Raw genomic sequence first — 20,300 nt, forward strand, 5'->3', positions numbered from 1 at the left:
ACCAGTAAAAGGTCGGACTTTTCAAGCTAGCTGGAAAAGCAAATACCCATGGATAGTTTACGATGCAGCAAAATGTAAGGTGTTTTGTAAAGTTTGCACTGCAGCCAAAACCATGGGTGCCCCTCTCCCATCCACAGCACATGACCAAGAGTCTTTAAGAGCTTTTGTACGGGATGGTTTTTCCAGCTGGTCCAAAGCACTGGAGAGATTTCAGACTCACGAGAAGTCAAATCTACATAGGGCTGCAGTTAACACTATTGCTGCTAGCAACGCAGGTGTAAACGTCGCTGCATCAATGTCTCTTGGTAAACTCAAACAAATGACAGACGCAAGAACAGCGTTGTTGGCCATTCTGTCTTCAGGCCAATATCTTTCATGTCAAGGTTTGGCCATCCGAGGAAAGACTGATGAGGAGTCCAACTTGACCCAGCTACTGCAGTTACGTGCCAGAGACATCCCAGAGTTACGGTCATGGCTCGCATGTACGGAGAACAAGTGGCTCTCACATGACATTTTGAACGAGATGACAGAAATTATGGCCCACGATGTACTGAGAACACTGATTAAAGAAATCAAGTCCGATTTTTATTCAGTAATAATGGACGAAACCGACGACATTTCAGTCAGAGAGCAGGTGTCAATTTGTTTCCGCATTATATCTGATAACCTGGAGCCAGAGGAACACTTTGTTGGATTTTATGAGACTTCAACAACCACAGCGGATGCACTTTTTTCAGCAGCTGAATGATGCATTGATGAGATTCGCATTGCCACTTAACAAATGCAGAGGACAGTGCTATGACAGTGCATCAAATATGTCTGGGATTAAAGCTGGTTTGCAAGCGCGCGTGCTGGAGCAGGAGCCCCGGGCGCAGTATGTGCACTGCACCGCACATCTGATGAATTTAGTTGTGCATGACGTCGCCCAAAGCATCCCTGCATGTCGGGAACTTTGTCCCTCATCCGTGAATTGATATCTCTGATCAGAAATTCACCAAAACGACTTACCTGGTTCAAGGAGTTTCAAGGTACAGAAGCACCATCATTGAGGCCTCTCTGCCCCACTCGCTGGACTGTGAAGGCGGCCTCTTTGCAATCCATTGCCGCAAACTACAGTGCCTTAATGGACTTTCTAGAGGACATGCGTGCAAACGACAAAGGTGATGCAGGGGGTGAAGCCAGTGGCCTGCTAGTGCACCTACAGAAGTTCGGAATGTTTTTTTTCTCTGAGTCTCATGCTCACCTTCTTCTCTCGCATGGAGATGGTCAACGTCGCTCTCCAAAAGCGCCAGCTACACACACATTGCGCAAGGGAAATGATCGAAACACTGAGAGGGGACCTGAAGGCCATTCGGGAAGGATTCGGGGAATTTTGGGCAAAAACTACTGCAGCAGCAGATGACTTGGGTTTGAAAGCCCGGTTTTGCCCTGACCAAGAAAAATTCCCCGCCGGTTGGAAAATGCAGTTGCACCGGCGCACAACTTCCAGACACCTGACGAGCTGTACCGACAACAGTACGTCCAGGTTATCGACACAGCATCAGCATCCCTGGATTGCAGATTTAGTCCTTCAGCATTCAAACATATGCAAGATGTTGAGGAATTTGTCACGGGTAAATGCGACTGCAATAACATCATGCAGTTTTACCAGGATGACTTGGATGCAAGCCGACTCACCCTGCACCGTGACATGTGCATGGACATAGCGAAGCAGAACAGAGTTTGCTTGGCAACTTTTCAGGATGTTGTGGACTTTCTCAAAGGGGACAAGGGACAGAATTTGAGTACCCTGTTGCTGGAGGTCACAAAAATTGTGAAACTTGCCCTGAATGTGCCAGTAACATCATGCACTTCATAACAGTCATTTTCTGGCCTTCGGCGTTTGAAGACCTACCTGAGGTCCACGATGGGGCAAGCAAGGCTGAACCATGTTGCGCTACTGAACTGTCACAAGACATTGTCGAGAAATTTAGACCTAGAAACAATTGCGAACCAGTTCATAAAGCGCACTGCGTCCAGGGGCAACACATTCCTCATCAAGAACTGAGTGAGTGAAAGTTTCTCATGTCATAGCCTGTTTATTTAATTGATTCTGGTATGTTTTTGGTTAACATACAGTTAGGCCTATTTATAATTAAAATTACTAATTTATAATTAAAAGTTGACTAAAATGAATAGGCTAGCAGTTTGTGACAACGAATGAGTGAAGTGGCCTATATTTGTTGATAAGTTGATGAAATTACGCTATTATTGTTCTCCCATGACTTTGAACACAGCGGACCGTTCCGTTCGCAGTAATTTCCATCCTGTGCTGTGTTGGATTGATTTTGCTTCTCATTTTTCTCCATCTTGGGATTGCATTGATAATAAAGCCCGTATGAATTTATTTGCTTATTTGCTCTGATTCCATGCTAACGTCACAGTCCAGTGCAGTTGACACTTAAAGGAAAAAAAACGTGCTGCTCATAGGCCTATTCCAAACGCCAAACATGTTTTGTCCCTTAATATGGCTAAATATTGATTTGACATTCACAGGAAAATTAAATACATTTATTAGACATACAAATAAAGTAACCAATTTATGGAACGGTTATATTATTGGAAAGCATATATTCAAGGTGTAATGCACACGAGCCTTTCTGTGGGTCGCAACCCCCGGTTTTGGGAACCACGAGCACCCACCGGCAGAAACATAAATCGGCGCCCATGATGGTGACCAGTGTATGTATGTCCATCTCGGTTCAGAGGTTTCAGTTTCGAAAACTGTAGGAGGTAAGAGTAGAATAATATAAAGTAAAGACACTTGGTATATTTAACTTCTGTGATTTTTAAATTGTTCATTTTTGGATTACACTTCATTTTTGTGGCTACTACCTCATAGAGTAAATATATATGCTATATTTACTGTATGGACATGGTATCAGAAAATTATTTTATAAGTAGTAGCCACATGTACCCATAGGGTACCTATTTTTTTCATGATATTGTCCTTCATATTCATAAGTGCTACCAGGTGAGGTTTGTTTTGCCTGGCAACATTTGTTTACTATTGTATTCCCAATGGTGCTTTATGTGTTGTACTCCAATTTTTATACCAAATAAAAATCAATCAATCAAACTCAATGGCCATTTTATAAGGAACAGTTTTGTCTGTGTGTGTGTGTGTGTGTGTGTGTGTGTGTGTGTGAGAGAGACAGAGAGAGAGACACACACACACACACACCATGTTAGCCATTAGCATTCTAGCAGTTGGCATGCTAGCATGGTAAGAGTTAGCATGTTATCCATGACAAATCAACTTGAACTTTGTTGCGACTTTATTTGGAACACTTGTGTTCTCTCACTCACGCTCTCTCTCTCTCTCTCTCTCTCTCTCTCTGTCACACACTCTCTCTCTCTCTCTCTCTCATGCGCGCACACACACCGACACAGTAATGTAAGCTAGCTTGTGTTATCTAAGGCAAGGCAAGGCAAGTTTATTTATATAGCACATTTCATACACAATGGCAGTTCAATGTGCTTTACAGAAGTAAAAACAAAAACAGTAAACAATAGAGAAATAAAATTACATAAAATAATTTTATTTTTATTCTAAAACAATTAATTAAAAGAATTAAAAGAATTAAAAGAAAATAATAAGAATTAAACAATAGTAGAAATAAAATAATAAAATAAAGTAGAAATAGGAGGAGAAAAAAAGAAACCAGCAGAATAGAATAAAGAATAAAATAGAATAAAGTTAAAATTATTCATTCATTTTTCATTATCTCTAGCCGCTTTATCCTTCTACAGGGTCGCAGGCAAGCTGGAGCCTATCCCAGCTGACTACGGGCGAAAGGCGGGGTACACCCTGGACAAGTCGCCAGGTCATCACAGGGCTGACACATAGACACAGACAACCATTCACACTCACATTCACACCTACGGTCAATTTAGAGTCACCAGTTAACCTAACCTGCATGTCTTTGGACTGTGGGGAAAACCGGAGCACCCGGAGGAAACCCACGCGGACACGGGGAGAACATGCAAACTCCACACAGAAAGGCCCTCGCCGGCCCCGGGGCTCGAACCCAGGACCTTCTTGCTGTGAGGCGACAGCGCTAACCACTAAAATTAAGTTAAAATTAAAGTAAATTTAAAACATGCAGAGAAAGTAAAAATTATAAAAAAAAAAAAAGAAGACAATATTAATTATTTAACAGAAAGCATCTGAAAACAGCTTGGTCTTTAACCTAGATTTAAAACTGCCAACAGCAGGAGCATTTTTAATGTCCTCTGGCAGTTGGTTCCATAGCTGTACTGCATAGTAGCTAAAAGCTGCTTCACCATACTTTGTTTTAAAAACTGGTTTTAATAGTAAATTTTTCTGTTTTGATCTGGTAGATCTGATTGGGTTAGGCCACTGCAACATATCAGAGAGGTAATTGGGCCCTGTACCATTTAGAGATTTGTACACCAGCAGCAATACTTTAAAGTCAATTCTGTAGCTTACTGGAAGCCAGTGAAGGGACCTTAGAATTGGAGTAATGTGCTCTGTTCTTTTTGTTCGTGTGAGAACCCGAGCCGCTGCATTTTGAACCAGCTGAAGTTGTTTGATGGTCTTTTTTGGCAGGCCTGTGAAATGGCCATTGCAGTAATCAACCCTACTAGAGATGAAGGCATGTATTAGTTTTTCCAGATCAGTTTTTGACATAAGTCCTCTTAGTTTGGAAATGTTTTTTAGGTGATAAAATGCCGTTTTAGTGATTGCTTTCATGTGACTGTCAAAGTTTAGCTCGCTGTCAATGAAAACACCAAGATTTTTAACCATTTCTTTAGTTTTCATCCCTTTTGTGTCAAGAATAGTGGTAATCTTGAGTCTTTCATCTTTTTTTCCAAATAGAATTACTTCTGTTTTATCTGTGTTCAGCTGAAGAAAATTTTGTGACATCCAGCTATTGATTTGATCGATACACTGGTAGAGACATTCAAGGGGGGCATAATCATTAGATGATAGAGCGAAATAAATTTGGGTGTCATCTGCATAGCAGTGATACAAAATTGAATTTTTATTGATAATTTGCCCAAGTGGGAGCATATAAAGGTTGAAAAGTAATGGTCCAAGAATCGACCCCTGGGGGACACCACAGGTCAAGGACATTGACGTTGAGGAACAATTTCCCAGGGTAACAGAGAAGCTTCTATCTTTTAAGTATGAATTTAACCAATTGATAACTTTACCAGTCAATCCAACCCAGTGTTCAAGTCGATATAGCAGTATGTTGTGATCAACAGTATCAAAAGCTGCACTGAGGTCCAGTAATACCAGGACCGATGTTTTGCCTGCATCAGTATTAAGACGTATGTCATTTATAACTTTAATCAGCGCTGTTTCAGTGCTATGATTGGCACGAAATCCTGACTGAAAATGATCAAAACGGCTGTTTGCTATCAAGAAGGCAGTTAATTGATTGAAGACAATTTTTTCAAGGATTTTCCCAATGAATGGTAAATTTGATATTGGCCTGTAGTTATTTAATACTGAAGGATCCAGATTATTTTTTTTAAGAAGGGGCTTTACAACGGCTTTTTTTAGGGACACAGGAACAACACCAGTCTCCAGGGATGTATTTATAATTTGAAGCACATCTTTAATTATAAGATGAAGAACAGACTTAAAAAAGTTGGTGGGCAGAATGTCCAATTCAGGTGTTGAGGAACTGAGATTTTGTACAGTTTTTTCAAGAGTCTCATAATCAATTAAACAAAATTCTGACATTGTGTTGAAGTTATCTATCTGTGTCATTGGTGATTGCAGTTTTTCAATTTTTTTGCAACTGAGATATATTATGAGGAATATTCTGCCGTATTTTATCAATTTTACCTTTGAAAAAGGATGCAAACTCATTGCATTTATTAACTGAGAGAAGTTCAGGTGCTAATTGTGGTGGGGGATTAGTTAGCTTCTCTACTGTTGAAAATAGCACACGGGCATTGTTCATATTCCTGCTGATGATGTTGGAGAAGAAAGACTGTCTTGCTTTATCTCATCTCATCTCATCTCATCTCATTATCTGTAGCCGCTTTATCCTGTTCTACAGGGTCGCAGGCAAGCTGGAGCCTATCCCAGCTGACTACGGGCGAAAGGCGGGGTACACCCTGGACAAGTCGCCAGGTCATCACAGGGCTGACACATAGACACAGACAACCATTCACACTCACATTCACACCTACGGTCAATTTAGAGTCACCAGTTAACCTAACCTGCATGTCTTTGGACTGTGGGGGAAACCGGAGCACCCGGAGGAAACCCACGCGGACACGGGGAGAACATGCAAACTCCACACAGAAAGGCCCTCGCCGGCCACGGGGCTCGAACCCGGACCTTCTTGCTGTGAGGCGACAGCGCTAACCACTACACCACTGTGCCGCCCATCTTGCTTTATGAATTTCATAATTATAATTACAAAGCATCTCCTTATGGATTTGATAATGAATGTGAAGTTTAGATTTGCGCCATTTTCTTTCAGTCTTTCTACATTCTCTCTTTAGCAGTTTAACAGCCGGGTACTGCTTCCATGGTGCTTTCTGCTTATCATTGACTCTTTTGATTTTGAATGGAGCAATATCATCCATTATTTGGGTCATATTTAAATTAAAAAATTCCAGTAAATCATCTACAGAGTCTGACATTTTGGTTGATTTCTGCGAGAGAGCTTGCTCAAAGAGAGCACATGTGTTGTCTTTTATGACTCTCCTACCTATAGTTGTTGAGCTATTCTGAATGTGAGGAGACATAGAAACATCAAAGAAAACACAGAAATGATTGGATAAGGCCAGGTCAACAACAGTATTAGAAACAGTAAGACCCTTTGTGATAATGAGGTCAAGAGTATGACCATGAGAGTGGGTCGGCCCCTGTACATCTTGTACTATGTTGAAGTTGTCGATAATTGCAAGTAGTTCTTTGGCATAAATGTTATCAGTATTATCTACATGCAAGTTAAAATCCCCAGATATAATAAGACAATCAAACTCTAAGCAAATGACTGATAACAGTTTGTAACGAACTCGATACGAGCCGTTAACAAATCTTATAACTTAATACATGAAACGTGCTTACAACATACAACCCCGATTCCAAAAAAGTTGGGACAAAGTACAAATTGTAAATAAAAACGGAATGCAATGATGTGGAAGTTTCAAAATTCCATATTTTATTCAGAATAGAACATAGATGACATATCAAATGTTTAAACTGAGAAAATGTATCATTTAAAGAGAAAAATGAGGTGATTTTAAATTTCATGACAACAACACATCTCAAAAAAGTTGGGACAAGGCCATGTTTACCACTGTGAGACATCCCCTTTTCTCTTTACAACAGTCTGTAAACGTCTGGGGACTGAGGAGACAAGTTGCTCAAGTTTAGGGATAGGAATGTTAACCCATTCTTGTCTAATGTAGGATTCTAGTTGCTCAACTGTCTTAGGTCTTTTTTGTCGTATCTTCCGTTTTATGATGCGTCAAATGTTTTCTATGGGTAAAAGATCTGGACTGCAGGCTGGCCAGTTTAGTACCCGGACCCTTCTTCTACGTAGCCATGATGCTGTAATTGATGCAGTATGTGGTTTGGCATTGTCATGTTGGAAAATGCAAGGTCTTCCCTGAAAGAGACGTCATCTGGATGGGAGCATATGTTGCTCTCAAACCTGGATATACCTTTCAGCATTGATGGTGTCTTTCCAGATGTGTAAGCTGCCCATGCCACACGCACTAATGCAACCCCATACCATCAGAGATGCAGCCTTCTGAACTGAGCGCTAATAACAACTTGGGTTGTCCTTCTCCTCTTTAGTCCAAATGACACGGCGTCCCTGATTTCCATAAAGAACTTCAAATTTTGATTCGTCTGACCACAGAACAGTTTTCCACTTTGCCACAGTCCATTTTAAATGAGCCTTGGCCCAGAGAAGATGTCTGCACTTCTGGATCATGTTTAGGTACGGCTTCTTCTTTGAACTATAGAGTTTTAGCTGGCAACGGCGGATGGCACGGTGAATTGTGTTCACAGATAATGTTCTCTGGAAATATTCCTGAGCCCATTTTGTGATTTCCAATACAGAAGCATGCCTGTATGTGATGCAGTGCCGTCTAAGGGCCCAAAGATCACAGGCACCCAGTATGGTTTTCTGGCCTTGACCCTTACGCACAGAGATTCTTCCAGATTCTCTGAATCTTTTGATGATATTATGCACTGTAGATGATGATATGTTCAAACTCTTTGCAATTTTACACTGTCGAACTCCTTTCTGATATTGCTCCACTATTTGTCGGTGCAGAATTAGGGGGATTGGTGATCCTCTTCCCATCTTTACTTCTGAGAGCCGCTGCCACTCCAAGATGCTCTTTTTATACCCAGTCATGTTAATGACCTATTGCCAATTGACCTAATGAGTTGCAATTTGGTCCTCCAGCTGTTCCTTTTTTGTACCTTTAACTTTTCCAGCCTCTTATTGCCCCTGTCCCAACTTTTTTGAGATGTGTTGCTGTCATGAAATTTCAAATGAGCCAATATTTGGCATGAAATTTCAAAATGTCTCACTTTCGACATTTGATATGTTGTCTATGTTCTATTGTGAATACAATATCAGTTTTTGAGATTTGTAAATTATTGCATTCCATTTTTATTTACAATTTGTACTTTGTCCCAACTTTTTTGGAATCGGGGTTGTATTTCCAATGTGAATATTTTATTGTATGATGGTGCATAGTGAGAAAGAGTGAGAGAATAGCCTTCAGGGCAGAGTCTTTAGTCCAACCACTGCGTAAGCAGTATAACAAAAACCGCGCACCACCCGTGTGCTTTCCAAAAACAAAACAATCCTCTCCAGCAAAAAAGGTAGGAAACCAAAAAAGGAGCGATCTCACCTCTTCAGATGTGGGTTTAAGTCCGTCTGTGCCTTCCTCAAAAAGGGCGAAGAAGGAAAAAATAATCCTTAAGCGTGTAGCAATCTATTTCGGAGCATTGAAGAGTACTGAAGGATGTCAGAATGTACGTGCGCCGGCTTCCATCTACCTTCATCCATTCCTCTTTCCGCTTCCCCATTCAAAAACAAGCACGTGATTTAAAGGGTCTAAGTCCATAGGACAGGGAGCAAGGAGGTGTGTGCGTGTGTCAGTGACAGGGTGAGTGACAGAGAAGAACCCTATAGACTTCCTAGGCTCACGCTCGCCCTGAATTTCTCTTAAAGTGAGGCTTTCTATGTCTTACTTTACATAGACGTTTTAATACGAAATATAAAGTGTCTTAGACATAGATACTATTTTACGCTACTGATAAATAAAACTTTATGTGGCTGATGCTACATAGTTCCCCCCCCCCCCCAGACTGGATATGTCGAGAGAAGGACCAAAGTAGGGTTTAAGATTCACCACGTTCACATTGTCAGTGGACTTGTCAGGGAACTGAACCTTGTAATTTAGGGCTCCCAATTTCTTCTTTACAATGCATGGTCCCGTCCACTTTGGTGCCAGTTTGGCTGAGAATCCTTTTACAGCATCAGATAGTGGATGGGCTTTGACCCACACCATGTCCCCTTCAAAAAGTTCCATGTTTCTCCTTTTTAAGTTGTAATATTTAGCTTGTTTGTCCTGTGCTCTTTTTACATTGGCAGCCACTTGTTTCGACAGTTCCAGCTGTCTTTCCAGGAGAGAGCGTTGCGAGAAGGTTGGAGGCAGAGCCTTTGACAAAAGTTGGTCAAGAGGACCTTTGAGACTACGTCCCAGATGCAGCATGGCTGGTGCAAAACCAGTGGACTCTTGCCATGAAGAGTTGATGGCGAACCGGAACTCATGTACCCACTGGTCCCAGTTGTTATGTTTTTCCCCCACATAGGAGGCTATCATGGTTTTGAGTGTTCGGTTGACCCACTCAGTCTGGTTCGTTTGTGGATGATAGCTTGTGGTGAACTTATTTATCACTCCCCATGATTTGCAGGCAGCTTTCAAGAGGTGACTGGTAAACTGGCTCCCCCTATCGGATAGAAGATATTTTGGTGTACCCCACCTGGTGAATATCTCTTCTGTGAGAATCCTCACTAGCTTTGGGGTCCGGCTATCACGCACAGGGAACAGCTCTGTCCATTTGGAGTAATAATCCACAAGGACCACCAAGTAGCAGTTACCCTTGCGGCTGCGAGGAAATGGGCCCATGATGTCAATACCCATCATTTCACCAACCTCAAACACTTGGGTCGATTGCAGCAGACCACTGGGTTTAGAATTGGAAGGCTTATGTTGCTGGCAGACAGTGCACTCTCTGATGTGGGCCCAGGTGTCTTTGCGGATATCGGGCCACCAAGCAACCTCTAGGATGTGCCGGAGGGTCTTCAGGTGCCCAAAGTGTCCGCCTAAAGGATTGTCATGGTAATACTGCAAGAAAGTGGACTGCAGCTCCTTTGGGACAACTAGCTGGAATTTGTGCCCATCCCGTGCAATTGGCACTCGCCTGTAAAGCAGCCCCTGTTGGTCAACAAAGGTGATGTGGCTAGGAGAAACAGAGTCAGAGGAAGACATCTGCCCACGGACCCCTGCGATGTAAGCATCTCTTCCTTGAGCAGCAGAAATTTCATCCAGGGAGTTGGGCAGATCAACAACCACTTTTGTGGAGGCAGCACATATAGCAAGGCGTGGTGTCGTCATGGTGGTATTATCAGCGGACATTGGACTCCGTGACAAGGCATCAGGAACAACATTTAATGTACCCTTTCTGTAATGCACAGTAAAGGTGAAGGGCTGGAGTCTCAGTGCCTAGCGTATGAGGCGTGAAGAAGTTTTGGGGGTGTTAAAGACCCAAGACAGGGCTGCATGGTCTGTCACCACTTCAAATTGGACTCCTTCAAGGAAGTGTTGACATTTCTCCACAGCCCATACAACAGCCAAACACTCTTTTTCAGATGTAGAGTAGTTTCTCTCGGCCCCATTCAGTAGGCGGGAAGCAAAGGCAATAGCGTGTTTGCCGTCATCATCGTCCTGTGTCAATACTGCACCTAGCCCAATATCACTAGCATCCGTGGCAACCTTAAAGGACTTCGACAGGTCTGGATGAGCAAGCACCGGGGGAGATTGTAGTGCCTCTTTCAGTCTTTCCCAGCTCCTCTCACAGTCCTTCATCCACTTCCATTCAACATCCTTCTTTTTGAGATTGTGAAGAGGGGCGGCCAGATCTGCAAAGTTTTTAATGAATTTATGATACCAGCCGGCAAGACCCAGAAACCTCTGGAGCTCTTTGATGTTTTGAGGCCTAGGATAGTCACTGATGGCCTTGAGCTTCTCAGAGTCAGCTGCAATACCCTGGCTGGACACTTGATGGCCTAAGAACGTCAAGGAGGTCTTGAAGAAATGACATTTCTTCAGGTTGAGGGTCAGTGAGGCTAGATGGAGCTTCTCAAACACCTTCCTCAGATCAGCCAGGTGGGCAGCTTCAGACTTTGAAAAGACAATAATGTCGTCTATGTAAACAAAACAGCATACCCCCTTCAATTTGGCCAGGACTGTCTCCATAAGCCTCTGAAATGTGGCTCCTGAGTTCTTGAGACCGAAAGGCATTGAAAGGAAATGGAAGAGACCATAAGGCGTGATGAATGCTGTTTTTTCAACACTGGCCTTGTCCATTGGGACTTGCCAGTATCCTGAGCGTAGATCTAGAGAGCTAAACACAGATGCACCAGAAAAGGATTCAAGGATGTCATGGATCTTCGGCATTGGATAGGCATCAAACAGAGTCTTTTTATTCAGGCGCCTGTAATCGACACAAAATCGCCATTTCCCTTCAGGCTTGGGCACTAGAACAACTGGAGAGGCCCATGGGGAGGAGGAAGGCTCAATAATCCCATCAGCTTCCATCTCCTTCAGTTGTTGCTGGATAATCTCCCTCTTTAGTGGAGACACTCGATAAGATGGACAGCGCAAAGGGACGTCATCGGTCAGCCGGATGGTGTGTTCTACAGCGGTCGTCCTCCCAAGTCTTCCAGAGCAGACGGACGGCCACTTATTCATCAGCTGTAACAGCTCAGGCCTAGGCTGCTGGGGTAAGTCAGACAAGATGCTAAGATGAACAGATGTGTTAGGTGCTGGCTTTCTATGAGGCAGAGCATAATAGATGTGAACTCTTGCTGGTTCCACTGTACACCATTCATTTCCCCACTCGTTCTGGTCAGGGTGCAGATAGTATGTTATTTTCCCTCCATTTTTTACTCCATAGGTTCCCCGCTTAAAATCCAGGTGCATGCCACTCTTTTGTAAGAAGTCTAGGCCTAAGATAAGAGGGAAAGCCAGATCTTCATCAGATAAGACATGCATGGAGTGTGTCCAGTACATGTTATGGAGGTCAAGGGTACAGTTAACTATCCCTAAGGCCTTTTTGGCTGTCCCATTGGCCAGGGCAAACTCCTGATCACCACAAGGTGACAGGTTTTCCTGTGGCTTCTTAACCTGCTGCCACAGTTTGTCGCACATCAGAGAGAAAGGACTTCCTGTGTCCAGCAGGGCGGCTCCTTGGAAACCTCTGATAGAGAGATTGATGGCCAGGAGAGACGGTAGATGTTTGGGAGGAGCATGGGAGTGTGTTTCAGATTTCACAACAATTACTTCAGCTTTTTTTGTCTTTGGTTGCTGTTTAGCTGCTTTCTCATTATTAACTCGTGCCCAATAATTTTTCATTGATGCTAGATCATTCTCGATTATGCTGCCTACTTTCACTAATTCAGCCACTGTGTTCACTGTTCCACGTAGGCCTGAAGCGATTTTCGGATTGGCATTACTGAGAATGCGGCGGACCAATGTAGCCTCATCAATGTCGGGCTTCCATTTCAGACAGAGAGCTCTATAATCATAAGCAAAGTCCCTAATGGGCTCATTTAGACTCTGGATACGAGTACGCAACCGTTCTTCAATTTCCTGAACAAAATCAGTGGACAAGAATGCTGATAGGAATGCAGTTTTAAATTCCTCCCATGTATGGATGTTCTTCCGCTCTGCTATCCACCAGCTTTTGGCTGGACCTTTCAGCACAGAAGACAGTGTGGCTAATATTTCATTGTCTGGTGTGGGTCTTAAATCCAGAAATTCCTTACATAGCTCTATGTAAGTCATGGGGTCTTTTATTTCACTGTCACTACCAAATTCGGGAAAATTCAATTTAATGGGGAGCTTAGATGTTCTTACACCAGTAAAGCTAGGGGGGCTCTGAGTGTCATATTGAAACCTCACAGGTGATTGTCCTTCTGTCTGATTCACAGGAGACAGTTTGGGCGTGCTGGTGAGTTTTAAGTGCCTCAACTGAGCTTCCCACTGATGGTCATGTCTTTGTAAGCAGCGCACAACTGCATCCTCCAGTTTCGCGACAATATTAACAGCAAAAGTTTTCACTGTCTCAATTTTATTGTCAACCATTTGTCTCATTAAACCTTCTCTGTTAATGATACTGGTGTTTGATTCAGACACTTGCGTTTCTAGATCAGTCAAACGAATTTTCATTTCATCAAGTGCTCTTCTGAGTTCGTGTATTTCCACTTGGTGGACAGACGCATGAGACACGGTAACATTCGTTTTATCTTCACGGTCATCGTTAATCTCTTCCTCCTCATTATAATCATCACCCTCCCCACCTTCAACATTAGAGCTTGTAGTTCTGCTCTTGTCCTCACCAAGATACAGGCTACCAAGGGATTCAGTGAGATGATCTACCCGTTCTCTAAAGGTAATGTGAGGGTGCGCTAGATGTGCCATTTCAGCATCAATGGATACTGACGGCCTGTCTAACCCTCTCTGTTCAGATGACTCACGTAAAGGCTCTAAAGCCACCTCAGCAAGCTGCTCTGCCATATATGATGAAGGACAGAAAAGGAAAGACTATTAGTAGGTGAAAGGTGAAAAATTAAAGTTAGAAAGAAAGCGCGTTCAAGTCCTCACTGGGGCCTCCACTGTAACGAACTCGATACGAGCTGTTAACAAATCTTATAACTTAATGCATGAAACGCGCTTACAACATATTTCCAATGTGAATATTTTATTGTATGATGGTGCATAGTGAGAAAGAGTGAGAGAATAGCCTTCAGGGCAGAGTCTTTAGTCCAACCACTGCGTAAGCAGTATAACAAAAACCGTGCACCGCCCGTGCGCTTTCCAAAAACAAAACCATCCTCGCCAGCAAAAAAGGTAGGAAACAAAAAAGGAGCGATCTCAGCTCTTCAAATGTGGGTTTAAGTCCGTCTGTGCCTTCCTCAAAAAGGGCGAAGAAGGAAAAAATAATCCTTAAGCGTGTAGCAGTCAATCTATTTCGGAGCATTGAAGAGTACTGAAGGATGTCAGAATGTACGTGCGCCGGCTTCCATCTACCTTCATCCATTCCTCTTTCCGCTTCCCCATTCAAAAACGAGCACGTGATTTAAAGGGTCTAAGGCCAGAGGACAGGGAGCGAGGAGGTGTGTGCGTGTGTCAGTGACAGGGTGAGTGACAGAGAAGAACCCTATAGACTTCCTAGGCTCACGCTCGCCCTGAATTTCTCTTAAAGTGAGGCTTTCTATGTCTTACTTTACATAGACGTTTTAATACAAAATATAAAGTGTCTTAGACATAGATACTATTTTACGCTACTGATAAATAAAACTTTATGTGGCTGATGCTACAAGTTCACCAAACTCTTCAAGAAAGACTTTGGCTGAATGTCTCGGAGGCCTATAAATAGTTAATAATAATATGTTAGGAGAGCATGTAACAAGTGCACATAAGTGTTCAAAGGACATAAAATCACCAAGTGAGGATTGTTTACATTGAAAAGAGACTTTGAATATATTTGCGATCCCTCCACCTTTCCCTTGTCGGGTAACATTCAAAAAATTAAAATTTGGGGGAGCTACTTCAATAAGGGTGGAAGCACTATTTGCTTGATCCAGCCAGGTTTCAGTTAGAAGCAAAAAATCAAGATTGTGTTTGCAAATAAGATCATTAATTAAAAATGACTTGTTTAAAAGTGATCTAACATTCAGAAGAGCTAGCTTTACAGAAAGTCTAGAAGTAGTATCTGCTTTTGCACTCTGATGTTGTTTTAAAACAGGAAGGAGATTAGATTGGTTCACCCCCAGGGTTAAATGTGCTCTATGTATTCTGTTTCTTATCAACACAGGAATAGAGCTGGATGGCATAGGCACATTGGGTCCTAGCTGGTTTTCAACACTACACCCATTTGCAGGGACCCAGAGTACATCAAACAAGACTTTCTAAATGTTCCATTTGGTTTGAGGGTGAAAGGATTGGAGATGACATGTATCTTTTGGATGGTGAAAAAGATTTGTAGCCAGCTGAAAGTCCTGGGCGAACTGGGTACACTGCTTGTCGTGACAGATTTGGGCTGGAAAAAGAGAGTGTAGCCATTGGGAGCAATTTTTTCATGCTATTTGGGAAATCAATCCGAGGAGAAGTGGAGTCGTCTGTCCTTGAATGTTGGGAGTCTTGCAAGTCAGATGTTTGTGTGTCCTTGATGACGACTTGCAAAGATGATTGTTTAGGCTTTGTAACTATGTCAGTCTGCGACATCTTATCAACTGTTTTCCTCGGTGCTGGCTGAGAAAAGATTGCAAGTTTGTAGTGGTCTGCTAAGACTTTGGCTCCAATCCAGCTGAGTTCAGTGCTATTTGGCTTGTAAAATTCTCTGCGATTCCAGAAAAGGTTAAAATTGTCTATGAAGTTCATACCAAATGAAGAACAAGTTTTTCCAAGCCAAGTGTTAAGACTGAAGAGTCAAGAAAAAGCAAAACTTCCTCTCGCTGGGAGTGGGCCACTGATAAAAGATTGAATTCCAGTCTTATAGAGCTAAGATTAAGAATTAAGATAGAACTTTGTCATTGTTTTAGAAACAACGAAACAGTTTAGCAGCTCTTGGTACTGGCAGTGCAAAATAGACACATAAGAACAAATAACACAAAAAGAAACACAAATGGATATAAAAGCAATAAATAGGCCTTTTCTTTGGTGGAGGGTGTTTGTCGCCCCTCACTGGTGGAGTTGGGACAGGGGAGGTGGGGTTGCGCAACTGACAGCTTGAGGGTAGAAACTGTTTTTAGTCTGTTTGCTGCAGCTCTGATGAGTCTGTATCTCCTTCCAGAGGGCAGTAGGGAGAAAAGATGATATCCAGGGTGGGTATGGTCCTTTAAAATACAGCTAGCCTTCTTTTGTAGTAGGTCGGTGTAAATGTCTTTGAGGGGAGGTAGTGATGTATCAATTATGCGCTCTGCCGCCCTCACCACCCGCTGCAGGTCCTTCCTGTCCTCTGCAGTACAGCTGGAAAACCACAACATAAAACAATAGGTCAGGAGGCTCTCAATAACAGATCGATAAAAGTTGATCAGCAGGTGGTGAGGGAGGTGAGCTTGCTTTAACTTCCTAAGGAAGTAAAGCCTCTGTTGGGCTTTCCCCACCTGGTGGGAGATGTTTGTGGTCCAGGTGAGATCAGCCAAGATGTGGATGCCGAGGAACTTGAAGGTCTCCACCCTGTCCACCTACTCACCATGTATGCAGAGGGCAGAGTGTTTGGTGTGCCTCTATCTCCTAAAGTCCACTATCATTTCCTTAGTTTTTTTTACATGTTTAAGTCCAGGTTATTGTCTGAACACCATTTTGTCAAGTGCTGAACCTCCTCCCTGTAGGCTGTCTCATTGTTGTTAGTTATCATTCCCACTGTAGTGGCACTGTAGTAGCAAATTTGACAATGCTGTTACTAGCGTGGATGGGGGAACAGTCATGGGTGAAGAGGGAGTAGAGGAGGGGGCTGAGGACACACCCCTGTGGTGTGCCTGTGTTCAAGATGGGAGTGGATGATGTGTAAAGTCCAATCCTGACATTCTGTGGTCTGTTACTTAGGAAATCCAACATCCAAGTGCACAGTGAACTGCCCAAGCCCAGATCACTCAGTTTTTGAACTAGCCTGTGGGGAATAACTGTATTAAAGGTGGAGCTAAAATCCACAAACAGCATTCTCAGGTAGGTGGTTTTTCTGATCCAAGTGTATGAGAGCTGTGTGGAGAGCTGTGATTATTGCATCCTCTGTCAACCTGTTCGCTCTATAAGCGCACTGATGTTGGTTGAGGTCAGCAGGGATGGCCGTTTTAAGTCTCTCAAAACATTTAATGATTATGAGGGTTAGGGCAACTGGGTGATAGTCATTGAGGCAGTTCACTGTACTTTTCTTTGGTATTGGGATGATGGTAGCTGATTTCAATCAAGTGGAGACTGTGGACTGTTGCAGTGATAGGTTGAAGATGGTTGTAAATACCTCTGCTAGCTGGTCTGCACAGTCTCTGAGGATCCTGCCAGTGACTCTATCTGGACCAGCTGCTTTCCTTGCATTGACTCTCCGCAGGTTGGATCTGACCTGGTGTTGATGCAGCTGTATGGGGTCATCCTTCTCTGTTAGTGCTGGGTGGATGTTGGCCTCCCTGTTTCGTCGATCGAAGCGAGAAAAGAAGCAGTTCAGTGTGTCCGGCAGAGTGCGGTCTGTGGGGTTTGTGAATATGTTGCCGTCCTTGTAGCCAGTCAGAGATTTATCCCCTGCCACATACCTTTGAAGTTATTGCTGTTAAAGTGTTCGTCTATGCGCTGCTTTTACCTGCGCTTGGCCTCTGATGCCCCTCTTTAGGGTTCTCCATGCTGTTTTGTAGGCCTGCAGATCCCTAGATTTAAACACAGAGTCACGTGTTTTGAGCAGGGCCCACACCTTACTGTTGAGCCACGGTTTATGATTGGGGAACACTAACAGTTTTTGTCTCAGTCACATTCTCAGCACATTAGTTAATGCACGAGAGGACAACTGTTGTGTGTCTCTCCAGGTCTGCCTCCTCAGCAAAAACTCCCCAGTCTGTATCTTCAAAACAGTCCTGCAGGGCTGAAGTGGCTTCCTTAGTCCATACTTTGACTGTTTTTGTGGATGGTTTCTGTCTGCAGCTGAGTGGTTTGTATGATGGAATCAGAGACAGAGAGAGATGATCTGAGAGTCCCAGGTGTGGCAGAGGGCTGGCTTTGAAAGCATCTGATACGTTGTAGTAGACTTGATCTCAGATATTCTTTTCTCTTATTGGGAAGTTGACATACTTGTGGAATTTGGGCAGAAATGACCTCAAGTTGGCATGATTAAAGTCTCCTGCCACTATAACAGTACTGCCTGGTTGTGCTGACAGATGCTGGCTAATGAAGTGGTATAACCTCTCCATAGGTAGCCTAGCATTAACTTGTGGCGGCACATACACAGCTGTTATGACGGCCAATGTAAACTCCCTCAGCAAGTAGAAAGGTCTACACAGCAGCATTAGTTACTCTATGTCCAACGAGCAGTACGTGTCTTTAACTGTAGCGTTTGTGCACCAGCTGTTGTTTAAATAAATACAAAGTCCTCCTCCTCTACTCTTACTGGAGTGAATAGTCCTGTCCGCTCTGAAGATAGCGTGGCCTACTAACTCGATAGCAGCGTCCGGGATGTTTTGGTCAAGCCAAGTCCCCGTAATTATCATCACACAGTGGTTCAGACTATGTGACGTGATCCGCAGTCGTAGCTTGTCCACTTTATTGTTTAGCGACTGGGAATTAGTGAGAAAAAGACTTGAGACTTGGGTTTGTTTGGGTTAGCTTTTAGCTTTGCCTGTAGCCCCCCTCCCCACACACACACTCTCTCTCTCTCATTCACACACTCCACTCTCACACTGACACACACTCCCTCTATTTCATACACACCAAACACAGACAAACTTCATACTCAAACTCACACACACATCCACTCTCTCTGTCTCTCAGACACACACATCCACACAAAAACAAAGACACAGACACATGCTCTCTCTCTCTTTCACTCTGTTTCATACACATATACAAACCAAACACAAACTCCACACTCACTCACTCTCACACTCATATGCTCTCTCTCCCTCTCTCACACACATTCACTTTCTTTTTTTCTCAGACACACACATCCACATGCTCTCTCTCTTACTCTGATTCATACACATACTGTACCAAACTTCACACTCACTCACACATCCTCTCTCTCTCTCTGACACAAACACATGCTCTCTCTCACTCTGCTTCATACACATACACTCTCACTAACATCCACTCTCTCTCCCGCCCTCCCTCCAAGACACAAACGCATGCTCTCTCAATCTACTTCATACACACCAAACACAAACACCATAGTCACATGCACACTCACTCACACACATCCACTCTCTCTCTAAGATGCAAACACACAGACACGTGCTGTCTCACTCTGCTTCATACACATACACACACCAAACACAAACTCCATATGCACACTCACACTCATTCACTCACTCAGTCACACAAACATCCTCCCTCTCTTTCTCTCTCACACACACAAACATATAAACACACACAGACACATGTTCTCTTTCACTCTGCTTCGTACACCCTCCAAACACAAACTCCATACTTACACACACATGCACTCTCACTAACTCACTCATCCACTCTCTCTCTCTAAGACGCAAACACACACATGCTCGCTCGCTCTCTCTCACTCTGCTTCGTACACACACAAACCCCATACTCTCACACACGCACTCTCACATCCCCCCCCCCCCCCATATCTTAGCCTATAGGAGTTAGCCGTTACAAATCAACGGCAACTTGGTGGCCACTTTATTAGAAACACTTGTGTCTGTACACATATACACACACACCCATATACAATTAGCTTCTTAGCTGTTAGCAGGCTAGCAGTTAATATGTTAGCCATTACAGAGCAACTTCAACTTAGTGGCCATTTTATTAGGACCACTTCATACATACACATACAGAAACACATGTATTTAGCATGTTAGCTGTTAAAAATCAACTTCAAGTTAGTGGCCACGTTATTAGGAATACTTGTGTTCAGACAGACACACACTCATTAGTGTGCTTGCTTCGGCTGCTTTGGCAAGCAATGTTAGCACTATTATTCTTCTTAAGTTTACTTATTCTGTCTTATTCAGACACAATTTTTGGATCCTCTACTCCTCCAAGGGCGTTCGAGATAGAGACACCGTTCCAACTCTGAGACGTCTGGCCCGAAGTGGTGTAGTGTGCTTATATACAGCTTTTGGATCAACACGCCCGTTCTCTTGTTCTTGTCGTATTTCTTTTGTTTTTTTCCCATAGAGAATGAATAGGGCTCATGAATCGTCCTACTCGGACACGCTCCATCGCAGATGCACCAAACCTCATGTGATACTTCAGGCCAACTCCCCCGACACATACATGCAATCGGTTCC

This window comes from Neoarius graeffei, chromosome 8, assembly GCF_027579695.1.
Source record: "Neoarius graeffei isolate fNeoGra1 chromosome 8, fNeoGra1.pri, whole genome shotgun sequence".
In the NCBI taxonomy this organism is placed as follows: Eukaryota; Metazoa; Chordata; class Actinopteri; order Siluriformes; family Ariidae; genus Neoarius; species Neoarius graeffei.